Here is a 10,753-nt window from a genome sequence, read left to right as displayed (position 1 = left end):
TGAACACACTTCTTGGTTGGCAAATTAAAAAAGAATTGGAGACATATAGAGCTGCTCAAAGTTAAATGACTGTATCAAAAGAGGATATTTCCCACTACATAGAGTGACATTTTAGAAGATACATTTGATAACATATTTTTTAGCCTCAATGTCTCAATATGGCCCTCAAACACAACTGACAGAAACATTTCTCAATGTGTTTGCTACATGTATTGCTCTGTCATATCCACCATATAAGAAAGGCCGATTTTGAAGTTATAAGTAGTACTGAGTTTCACAGGCATGAAGTTTTTATCTAAGAAGAAACCAGAGAGGACCAGAATTGCTGGACAGCCCTGGACAAAGACAAGATTTGCCAGGCTAAAGTTAGAGGCAACGTGCATTTCCCTCTGTAAAAGAAATTACAGCTAGAAGTCAAAACCATCAAGTTTACACAAGGTTTACAGGAAACTGATGTAGTCACCAGAACACCTGGAATCGATATATTTCCTTGGAAATTTTTTTCAAGCCTTCTGTCTGGAGTACAACCAAGTTAAAATGTCCAGTGAATTTGGCTGTCAGTCTACACAAAATATTTGAGAGAAGAAAAGTAATAAATAATTGAAGGGTACTTAAGCCCTAAAACGTTGTTAGAATTAACAGGAAACTAAATTCTCGGTAGCCATGAGGGTTATTGGGATAGTCATTTTACATCACTATGGTGAAAACTGAAGGTACCTCGATATGCATTGCAGGTTTCAGTAAAAATGGCATGTTAATATGCACAAATAGACAAAAAGCTTTGGCCTTAGTCCATGGGTTTAACGGGTTTGATTTCCTTTTTTAGGAAGTCTTTAGCTAGAATTGACTGTAACCCATATATTTCCATTGTCAAATGAGAGAAATACCCATGAGATTTTCTTTTCAGTTACAAACAATTTACAAATTGAATACCTGTCCACTAAGACTGATAATGTTATGGGGAAGAGGGGGAATGGTTGAGGAAGGCTTACTGGCAATTTCTTAAATAAATACAAAAATGGCCTCGTGGTTCTTATATTTTCCTACTGATAAAAATATGGGGTTTGCAGTATGTAACCATCTTCTGAGGGTAAACACACGGCTAAATAGCACTCAGTTCTTTTGAACTAAAGTTCACTCTGTTTCTCAAGTATAAAGGTTGGCAACTTCTGTTGAAGTCACCTCAGACAGCAGCTTCACGGTGGCATTTCCCTCCTGCCCATTGCACTATGAGGCAGCATCCTCAAGCCCAGTCATGTGAAGTGTCCTAAATCACTGCAGCAAGGTTGGCCAGGCCTCATCCATCTGCCAATATTTTAATTTCCTTCAGATAAAAAGCACTAAATACCCAAGTGCTGAAAAAGAAGAAGAGTGAGAACCTTGGACAGAGATGTCTCCCAGTTAATATGAATGGAGGCATACAGAAAAAGGCAGATCACATGTGATTTTCTTCAGTTTCAGGAAATGGTATGAAATGATTAGCTTACATTTTCCCGATTTATTTATTTAATATTGGTGGATTTATTTGCTGGCTTGTTAGGATATATTTGCTTAGACCAGAAATACCCTTTTTGAAATTGCTCATGGCTACTTAACGGCAGGAAGGCAGAGCTGCAACAAACTGCACCCTGGAAACCTGTGCAACTGAGGACATCAGGAGTCCTGGCTGTGGGCGAGCAGGTGAGCTTCCATCCCCATGTGCGCATCCCCACACACTTCCACTGCCCCAGTTATCAACGGGGTGAGGAAGGAAAGTGAGGAGGACAGAGGAGCAGAAGCCGCTCTACACTGGTGGAAGAGACAGAGGAAGAAAAGGCATGAAAAAGCCTAACTCAGCTGTTTCCCGGTGAAATCTCTTTCCTTCCACCCAGAAAAGATGACTTCCAGATACTCATACTATCAAAGGCTTGAAACAAAGGCTGAGGTGAATACGTGGGCAGTTTTGAAGGTCAACACTGTCATCAGCTTGGCTCTGAAGTTTTTAGCATACAAAATTAGTACAATATTTAATGTGAATCCTCGAGACTAAAGTGATTTTAGTCCTAAAAAGTTGACGGTTGCCTGTCCCTTTATTGGCCAGTGTATCTCATAGTACAAAATTTTCTCCTTCATTTTTTTTTCTGAAAATTAGCTTCTTAATTAATTTCTGCCAAAAAATGTTTGTCTGAGTTGTACCTTATGTGACTTTATTTAAGTCATGGCCAGACAAACAAGAGTCCTTCCAGTATTATGATCTAAGGGACGCAAACAGCAAAAGACATAGGGGGAAAAAAAAACAGGCAACCTAAAGCTCATCTCATTTAACAGATAGCAGTAACTATCTTAAAAGTGATTGGCTTATTAGGGATACTTTAAGTATCTACAGAAAGCAGCTTTCCATACCCACAGTGAGGTCATTAGTGAGGGAGGGAGAGAGTTAGTTGATACCACAATCATCTTTCCTGTGCAGACACTGAGCTGGAAGTTCTGCATTTTGACAGATTTCCCTCAAAATAAAGATTCTTGGCACTGTAAGGAAGGAAATGTTAGTTGCAGCAGAAAAACAAGCAAAGCAAAATCCTAGCTTTGAAGAATGGACTAAATTTAGACCTACGTATGTGTAGATTTTGCTCCCGACATAAGAAGTTCAAAGAGATATATTGCTACTAGGTATGACAGCAAAAGTAATATTGCCACTATGCTCCATTATCATTCTGTACAAAATCAATATCAAAACAACCCAAGTCTAGACACATAAATGTCAAACTATTTAACAAGAAGCAGTTAGTGCAGAAAAAAACACTTAAATGGCAATTGAGGTAGTCTGATGGGTCTTAAAGTAGCTTACCAGGATTTATGTAAGATAAAAACAGTTTAACTAAGCATGTAGAACAAAGCCTGGGGGCTTATGGCTAAGAACAATATCAGAAGAACATCTAAGCTCTTTATCGTACCTGTCAGGTCCTAGTACTTGGCTGTTCTGTCAAAGATGGAAGGCTTTCTAAATCTCCTAATTTCCTCCTTCATTTTAGGTTTTAGGTTACTTTATAAAATTACTGTTCACCTACTACTCACACGACAGAGTGCCCAGTTCACAAAACCACATTTGAGTTACTCCCGCTACTCAGAAGAAATCTGTCATTTTCAGAGTGCTTTCTCCACTTCTCACATGCCATTCCTTATTGAGAGCTGACAAGGAGGTTGTTAGCAAGTAATATCCTCCCAGAAATGAAATTTTGAAGTGAGACGGGCAGCAGAAACGAACACTTAATTAAAATGCTAAAATGGCTGAACACTGAAACTCATTTCAATCAATGAAATAAGAGGGATGGAAGAACTGGAAAATATAGAGGCATTAACTTAAAAATGACCAAATATTTTGTTCTTAGTTTCTAAAGATTATCTTTTAACTCAAGGGGCTTTCTTTTGGCTTTCAAATAGACCTGAAATAAAAAAGAAAATGAAAAACAGTTAGGGCCTAAGTAGAGAAAACCAGGTTTACTTGGTTCATAATTCATTTTTTATTGGTTCACAGTTCATTGCTGCTCTGTGTGCAACCAAAAGCCATTTGGATTTTGACAGGAATCAGTTTTTTCCTGATGTGGTCACAAAACAAAAAAAAATCCAACATTAACCTATCTGAAATAAAACATAGTTGGAGTATTGCAGTGCTGAAAAAAAAACCATACCTTCAATGTAAATAGAAATAAAGGAGATTTCATTGTCTAAGACATCTTTCATTTCACAGCCTTCAGCAGAAGTCATTAACAGACCTCTAAAGCACAGTGAACTTTGTGGGGAAATTTGTTGCTGATTTCCCTGACTAGAGGAGAGGGCCTGTGCTTTACATAGGAAAACTTACCCAGTAACTGAATAAATATGAATCTCAGTAGAAAACTATTACAACCTCAACACCAGATCTTCTGTATTTTGAGCAGTGTTCATTATTTAAGATCATTAAGGCAACTGACAATATTCAACTTAAACGTCTCATTTGAAGTATTCAGCTTTCCCAAATGAGAGTGAAACAGCCCGTGAAATGTCTGGTTCTGGAACAGCTCTTGTACTCTGTGATGCTTTTGCTGTAACCTGCCCAAGAGGAGGAGCGGCAGTGCTACCGCGGGTAAGGCAACCTGTTATAAATTCAGGCGCGTTAAGCGTGGCTCTGGGCAGGTGCCCATATGGCCAGCTGTACCAGGGGCACACGTCGCTGAGGACAAGAAATGGAAAGTCTCCAGGTGTGACATCAGTCACTTTGCTCCTCTGTGCATGTTGTCTCCGAAAGCAGACATTTCTTATCTATACCTAGAAGAGCTGCTTGAGGCTTGAGGCTGGCTTAGGCTTTTTAAGTGAGTAAAAGCTTTTGTGAGATTTTTTTTTTTTTCTCCAAACCTTACCACACAGCAAAAGAGAAGGAAATTTCTAATAAAATGCAGTATATTTTCAAGGTAACTATTAACTGTCTTATCTATTTTGAGTGATGATCATGAAGACAACTAAGTAATTCCTGACTTCATTTATGACAGCAATCCCATTAAGTCAGTGGGATAATTACAGGCTTAATGTTAGGAAAAGACTTCAGGATTTTGCAATCACCGTATTGTCTCCGATATCATTGTATTCTGCTTAGGACACCCTGGCATGTTGACGTGCAACTGACTATTTATGACCCACTGCCTTCTTTAGCTGGTGTATGACTCCATGGAGGAAAACTATTTGCTTTAAGTTGGGATACATTGACCTGGAGAACAGGATTTGAGTGCTATGTCCTATGTGTTTATACTTTGTGGATGGCAGCCTATACTTGGACAAAGAAACTTCACAAGTCCCACAAAACTAAACTGTCCGGCCACTAAAGGCAACTGCAAGGTCTCTGTATGAGTTCTGTGTTAATACGAGGAGGAGGATGCATCACACTAGAAAACTGAGTTTGCAGCTTGTAGTTTAGGTCTTCCATTTCTGACTGTATCCTCGTACGGAAAAAATCCCTGAGCACAAGGAATAAGGAGCCCTCCAATCCTCTTCTAGCACTTTGGCTGAAGTCCCTCTGTTAAGGCTCAATCCATCTTCTGTAGCACAGAGGTGGAAGTGACATTAAAAGGGACAATAGAGAAGGTAAACATATTAATCCGGAAAGCCATCGCCTATCCTTTCTGCTCATCACTGAGAAAATTTATGTAGGTAATCAGTGCAGACGGTTTGCTGCTTCCTCCTCTACCCCATACCCTCAATTATTTCTACAGATAAGCAGGATCTCGGCTCAGCACAAACCCATTAAAGTAAGGAAGCCGGCTCCCCATCTGTCTCCGTAGGTAAAGAAACTCTCCTGCGAAAACCTGATGTGAGACCTACCAGGACTGAGGGGTTTAGGGGACAGAGAAGAACGACTGCTGTTACTCTGCCAAAGAAACTCTGAAACAACGAGTTGCTAAATGACCCCGATCTTCACCACGCTGTGTTCGGGCTGCGATTTTCAATTCTGCCACGAAGTCTAATCACAAAATCTTGATTCCTATCACTTACTTCTAAGAAATCAGTTTTAATCCGCACGTATTAGTTCTTGGCTAATCACAGGCATTTATTATCAGACCAAAGCTCTAAGTCGCTTTATACTCTGGTCCCTGTGCTCCTCTAAGAGCTTGGCAGCTGGCAGCTCAAGGCGGCACCACCTTTTGTGCCTTGGCTTTGCGCAGCCATGCGCTTTGATTATAAGCCACTTTGGGTACAATCTCAGTCAAAGCAGAGGATATAACTGACCGTAAGAAGTCACGGCATTACAGCATGGGTGCACTTAATGTCATCTAGAGACGCAGTTTGCTGAAGACAGAAGTTTAGAATTAGCGCTGGAAGTTAAATGTACTGACTATTTCTAAGTGAAACCAATCCTCCAAACACTTAAGAACTTGCTTAATTTTCAGCATATGCCACAGACTTCAAAGGAGAGTCAAAGTCCAATAGTTTGAAGTAATGACAAGCAAGAAATACCCTGGAATATTGGCTAAAGAAAAAAAAATACTATTATGGCGAGTGTTTCTAGGTGCTACTTTTACTTTTAGCTTTTCAAGTTCCTAGCACGTGCGCAAATTTTCAATTTGAGCAGACACATAATGTTGCCTTTTTAGGATAAGGGTCTGGAAAAAGGTAGAGGACTGGTGTTTGTTATGTACTTTCTTCTCTGATTAAATATTTATAATTGAGATAATTATTGTCTGACAGCTAAACACGGGTGTTAAACAAATATTCCTTGAAGAAATAATCGCCCAAAGTGCTGTTTTACCACTTGTACTACCAGGCCTGGTTTATATATGTAAACAAAACAATTTATACTTAGAATATACCCAGACATTGTGTCACTGGTTTCTCCTTCCCTGCAAAGCCGACTTACAGGGCCCCAGGCTTACACTATCGCTCTGTGGAGAGCCGCTTTTGTCAGAACGGGATATTCGTGTCAGAAGGAGCAATGATACATTGCCATCACTGTAAATATGAGCCAGAATAAAAGGATCAGAGAGGCCAAAAACAATAATTAAAATGCCTTGCCCCCTGTATGTGGCAGTCATGATTTAACATCCAGGACAGAAACAAGCATGACTGGAATAGCAAAGGAGAGGTCAAGGATTACCCAAAATCATTTCCTGAGGTCACCAATTTGTAACACACATCACATTCTCTCTATGCTTGCAGTCAGTGTCTGCTCTTCTGTATATTTTTTTTGCTGTGTTTTATCATTTATTTGGTATAAGATCTTGAGCCAGAGAGATGGACAGATGAAAGGAAACTGAGGGAAGATGTGAAGAAAGCAAAGGCAGGGGGAGATGAAAAATTGAAATAGCTCAAGGAAGCAGCATAAGAAATGCTTGGCAAGTGCTTGAAAAAGCACTGCGAGAGGATGGAGGAGTGGTGAGTGTGGAGATGTCTCTTGTGTGAGGGATCCATCACTCTGAAATGTCATTCTGGGTCACCTCCATTTGTTGCATTAAAATTGTGTCTTTTAATCCCGGACATATTGTGTAAATGACTTTGACCTTGGCAGAAACCCTACAGAGAAAATTCAGTCATATTGCTGTAATTTTTTTCCTGAGGTGACAATATTCAGAATGACAATCATTTTCCTTTGCAATAATTTTTTCTTGGGTAAATAGCCCACTCTGGTCTGTTCCTTTTACTCCTAAAAGTCTGGAGACAAACTACATACCAAATTAGTAAAACTTCTACCTATTTCTTATGAAAAGTTTACAAGATAAATGCAACAAAACAATAAAGCACAAGTTATTAACTAAATCTTACATTTCCCGCTTGCTATACCCCTGAAATATTAATAACTTGCATAGGGGTCTTTCTTTTGGTTATAAAACACCTACATTCCTTGGTCAATGAAGCTGGGGAAAAAAAAAAAAAACGCCAAAAAACGGGGACCTCAAAGATCATCTGGGACCTCTCGTTTAGGACTCTTTTCATATCAATCACAGTCTCAGTGTCCCCTCAGTGAGGGAGTAAAATGATGGGATATTTCACCTTTCCAGATGACCAGACCCCTTTGCTTTCAAGAACATCTAAGTGAGAATACATTGCAGGTGGTTGTGGTATTGAGAACAGTTGGATAATCTTTCACTCTCAAGCATTGACAGAGTAGCTTCAAAGCATTCTCCTTCTATCTCTCATCCTCGCATGTCGGGCTGTGCCGTAGGCAACGTGACAGCTGAACATATGGGGCATAGGTAAGAATGTACGTAGATGGTCAAAGCTGGGTTCTGTCTCAGGGAACGGCTGTACAGATTTGTGTGTACACACACATGTATTTCTAAGGCATGGGGGATGTGAAAGCATGGAAAACGTTCATCTGTCGTTACAACCATAGGTATTATAAGGAAAGATACAGGGTTTGAACTTCTTTCCTTAAATCTCGAGTTGCATATGGGCTATTTTCACCTGGCTTCTAACAGTAATTAGTGTAGCTGACATTCATAAGATTTCCAAATTTTGAAACAATGATTTTATTGCTTAGATTACTTTCCTGCTAGAGCGGGGCGGTGGACCAGTTGACCTCCAGATGTTCTTTCCAACCTCAACCATTCAGTGATTCTGTGATCAGTGTAGTAGTGAGCTGTAAGGTCCAATCCTGACTGAAATGCTAAGGTCTGTTGGGAGTAGCATTTGGCATTTGTGTGAGTTCAACAGGCTGAGTCTCCCTCAGTTCTGAACACCCATTGAACAGGAGAAAGAGAGCACGAGTGAATCCATCTCTTCAGTGTGTCATTGCTTCTGATAGTCTCATGTCTAGAAATGCAAATAATATGATAGCATCCTACCAGAGCAAAGTGAAAGTCCTAAGGGATTTCATGTAAGATGAGTTTCTTTTAGGATTACCACTGTCGTGATAGCAATACAGTGATAGCAACACATCTAATCCAGTAGTGTTTCTAAATAAAAGAAATTATATTTGCTAACACAGAAACCCCTTCAAATTATTCTCAATACTATTTACAAGTCTGATTTTGGGTTCTAAAGACAGAATTCTTTAGACCGCAATGAATCAGATTAACTCTACTAAGACTCGTGAACTTCTTCCAGAAGATCACACAGATGAAAAGGAAACCAGGGCTTGGCATCTTACTCTGTATCTCATAATCCTCTCCCCTGCAGAATTCTGGTGGTTTCAGCAGTGTTACTGTTTCTGAGATGCAGAAGGAAAAATGCTAATAAAAAAGGTAATGCTGCCTTTCATGTAAATACTAATATTCTACACCAAAAAATTAGTAGACCTGCAGTAATTCTCATGCTTACTGCTATTTCTTCTTTTGCAAGATGTCCGGTGTGGTTTTTTTCCATCAGAAATCGCTAAAAATGAGGTGGTAATGGTAACCCTAGTGCATGCTAGGTCGTTCCCAGCACGCCTTCTGGCATGCAACAAAACACGGTGAAATTCATGGGTGGTTCAAAGACTCAGCTTGTGGTTCCGCTCAAATAGACAAAACAGACAGCTCTTCACACCTTAAAATGAAATATAGCCTACGAGGAGGGCTGGTGTGGTTGTGTGAGGAGTATGGAGCAGGCGTGTGCTGTACGTGACACGGCCCTTGTGCTCAGGATCTGCAAAGGCGTGTGGGTCAGGTGCAGAGACAGGACCTGTTAAAATGCTGTGCATCGTGGCAGCAGGCGCAGCACTCACTGTGCAAATGGGCCACTCCAGGCCAGCCGGCTGAGGAAAAGGGTTCCTATCCCGGAGCAAATTGCAGAGGCAGTACAGGTATATAGCCAATGCAAATGTAGGCGGAACTGTGCAACCTCACCGTTGGCTTTGGCAAAGAGCATGTCCAGCAACCAGGAATTTGGTTTTGCTGATGGGCAGCAATTTGGTAAGCTGGTGAAATAGTACTGACATTAATTGTCTCTATAACATCTATTTTAATTTGTTACTTCTACTCAGATTTTCCACTTATTCTTTTTTATTCCTTTACAGCAAATTATTGCAGATATGCCCTTAACTGGAATCATCTTACAAAAGTCAATCTCAGAAAAGTTTGCCATCTGTATTTTGAAAAGATGATAGTGTTACCCCTTAGTTACATTTTAGGCAACTCAGAATATCGAATTATTAGTGTGGCAGAAAGGTTTCTTTTGCCACAAAAATCCATTGTCTTATGGTATCCTTCGTTGCTTTGTATAATCTAATTTTAGAAGTTCCAGGTGTTAAGTCTTTTGTCTTGGACCATTCCAGAGCTTAATATTTTTTTTTTTTTTTATCTTCTTAGATCAAGCCTAATTTGTTGGTTTGTTTTCCATATGGAAACCAAAAACATTATAAAAACGGGCTGGTTGTTTTTTAGTTGAATTTATCTGACCCTTCTTTTTATATTCCTATTCCACAAATATTCTACCAAATAAGGACTTTTCAATTAATTAGAACGTTAGCAAATATTACATAGGAAAATGCTGATTCTATCTGTGAATCATACTGAAGTAACAATACCAAAAGTTTCCCCTGACAACAAAAAAGAACAGTACTGTGAATTATTTGTCCAATGAGATAAATGCCTTCAATTCTTTTGTTATTACTTCTAGATAAAGAGTCAAAAGCGTTATTTTTTTGTTATTATTTTATTACTGAGACCAAAATTTAAAGGTGGGAGCTACTTTTAAAGTGGGGGTCATTGTTTTTTTTAAAAAGTTTCCTTTTTCTCTAATACGTGGAGGAAAAAAGAAAACAAATAAGAAAACAATTCCCTCCACCCCTGTGTTTCCAGAGAAATAAACCCAAAAAGAAGTAGAAAAAAATCTAAAGAGTTCCAATTATACAGTCATTTGACATAACTAGCTTGCTTTCTGGACTGTTCATGAGTAGAAAAATAAGTAAAATTAGTTATTACAAATGATTCATGCACTCAATCTTTCATCTCACAATATTGTAACCAACAAGTCCTCTGGTAACGCAGACAGTTATGCTCCTTTATAATACTTATTAAATTAGCTAATTTGTACAGTTAGAAGCTTTTTAGAAATGCTCACAAACATCAGGTCTGAAAAAGCATGGAAGACTTAAGACTAGATTAGGAATTGTCTCACCAGATTAGACTGCTCAAACAGTGAAGGAAAAAAGATTTAAAAGTAAATAAGGGAATTGAGAGAAATTAGGGCTAACCAGACAAAACAAGAAGCAAAGGAGCCTTCCAAGAGGGATTGTTATGCATTGGCACTAGCTCCTCCAGTCTGTGCCCAGCAGTCATGTCCTTATCCTTGTCTTCTGCCTGGAGACCACCTCTGGCTGGGAAAGGTC

Source organism: Vanellus vanellus (genome assembly GCF_965231255.1).
Source record: "Vanellus vanellus genome assembly, chromosome: 4".
Taxonomy (NCBI): domain Eukaryota; kingdom Metazoa; phylum Chordata; class Aves; order Charadriiformes; family Charadriidae; genus Vanellus; species Vanellus vanellus.
This window is presented reverse-complemented; position numbering follows the sequence as displayed.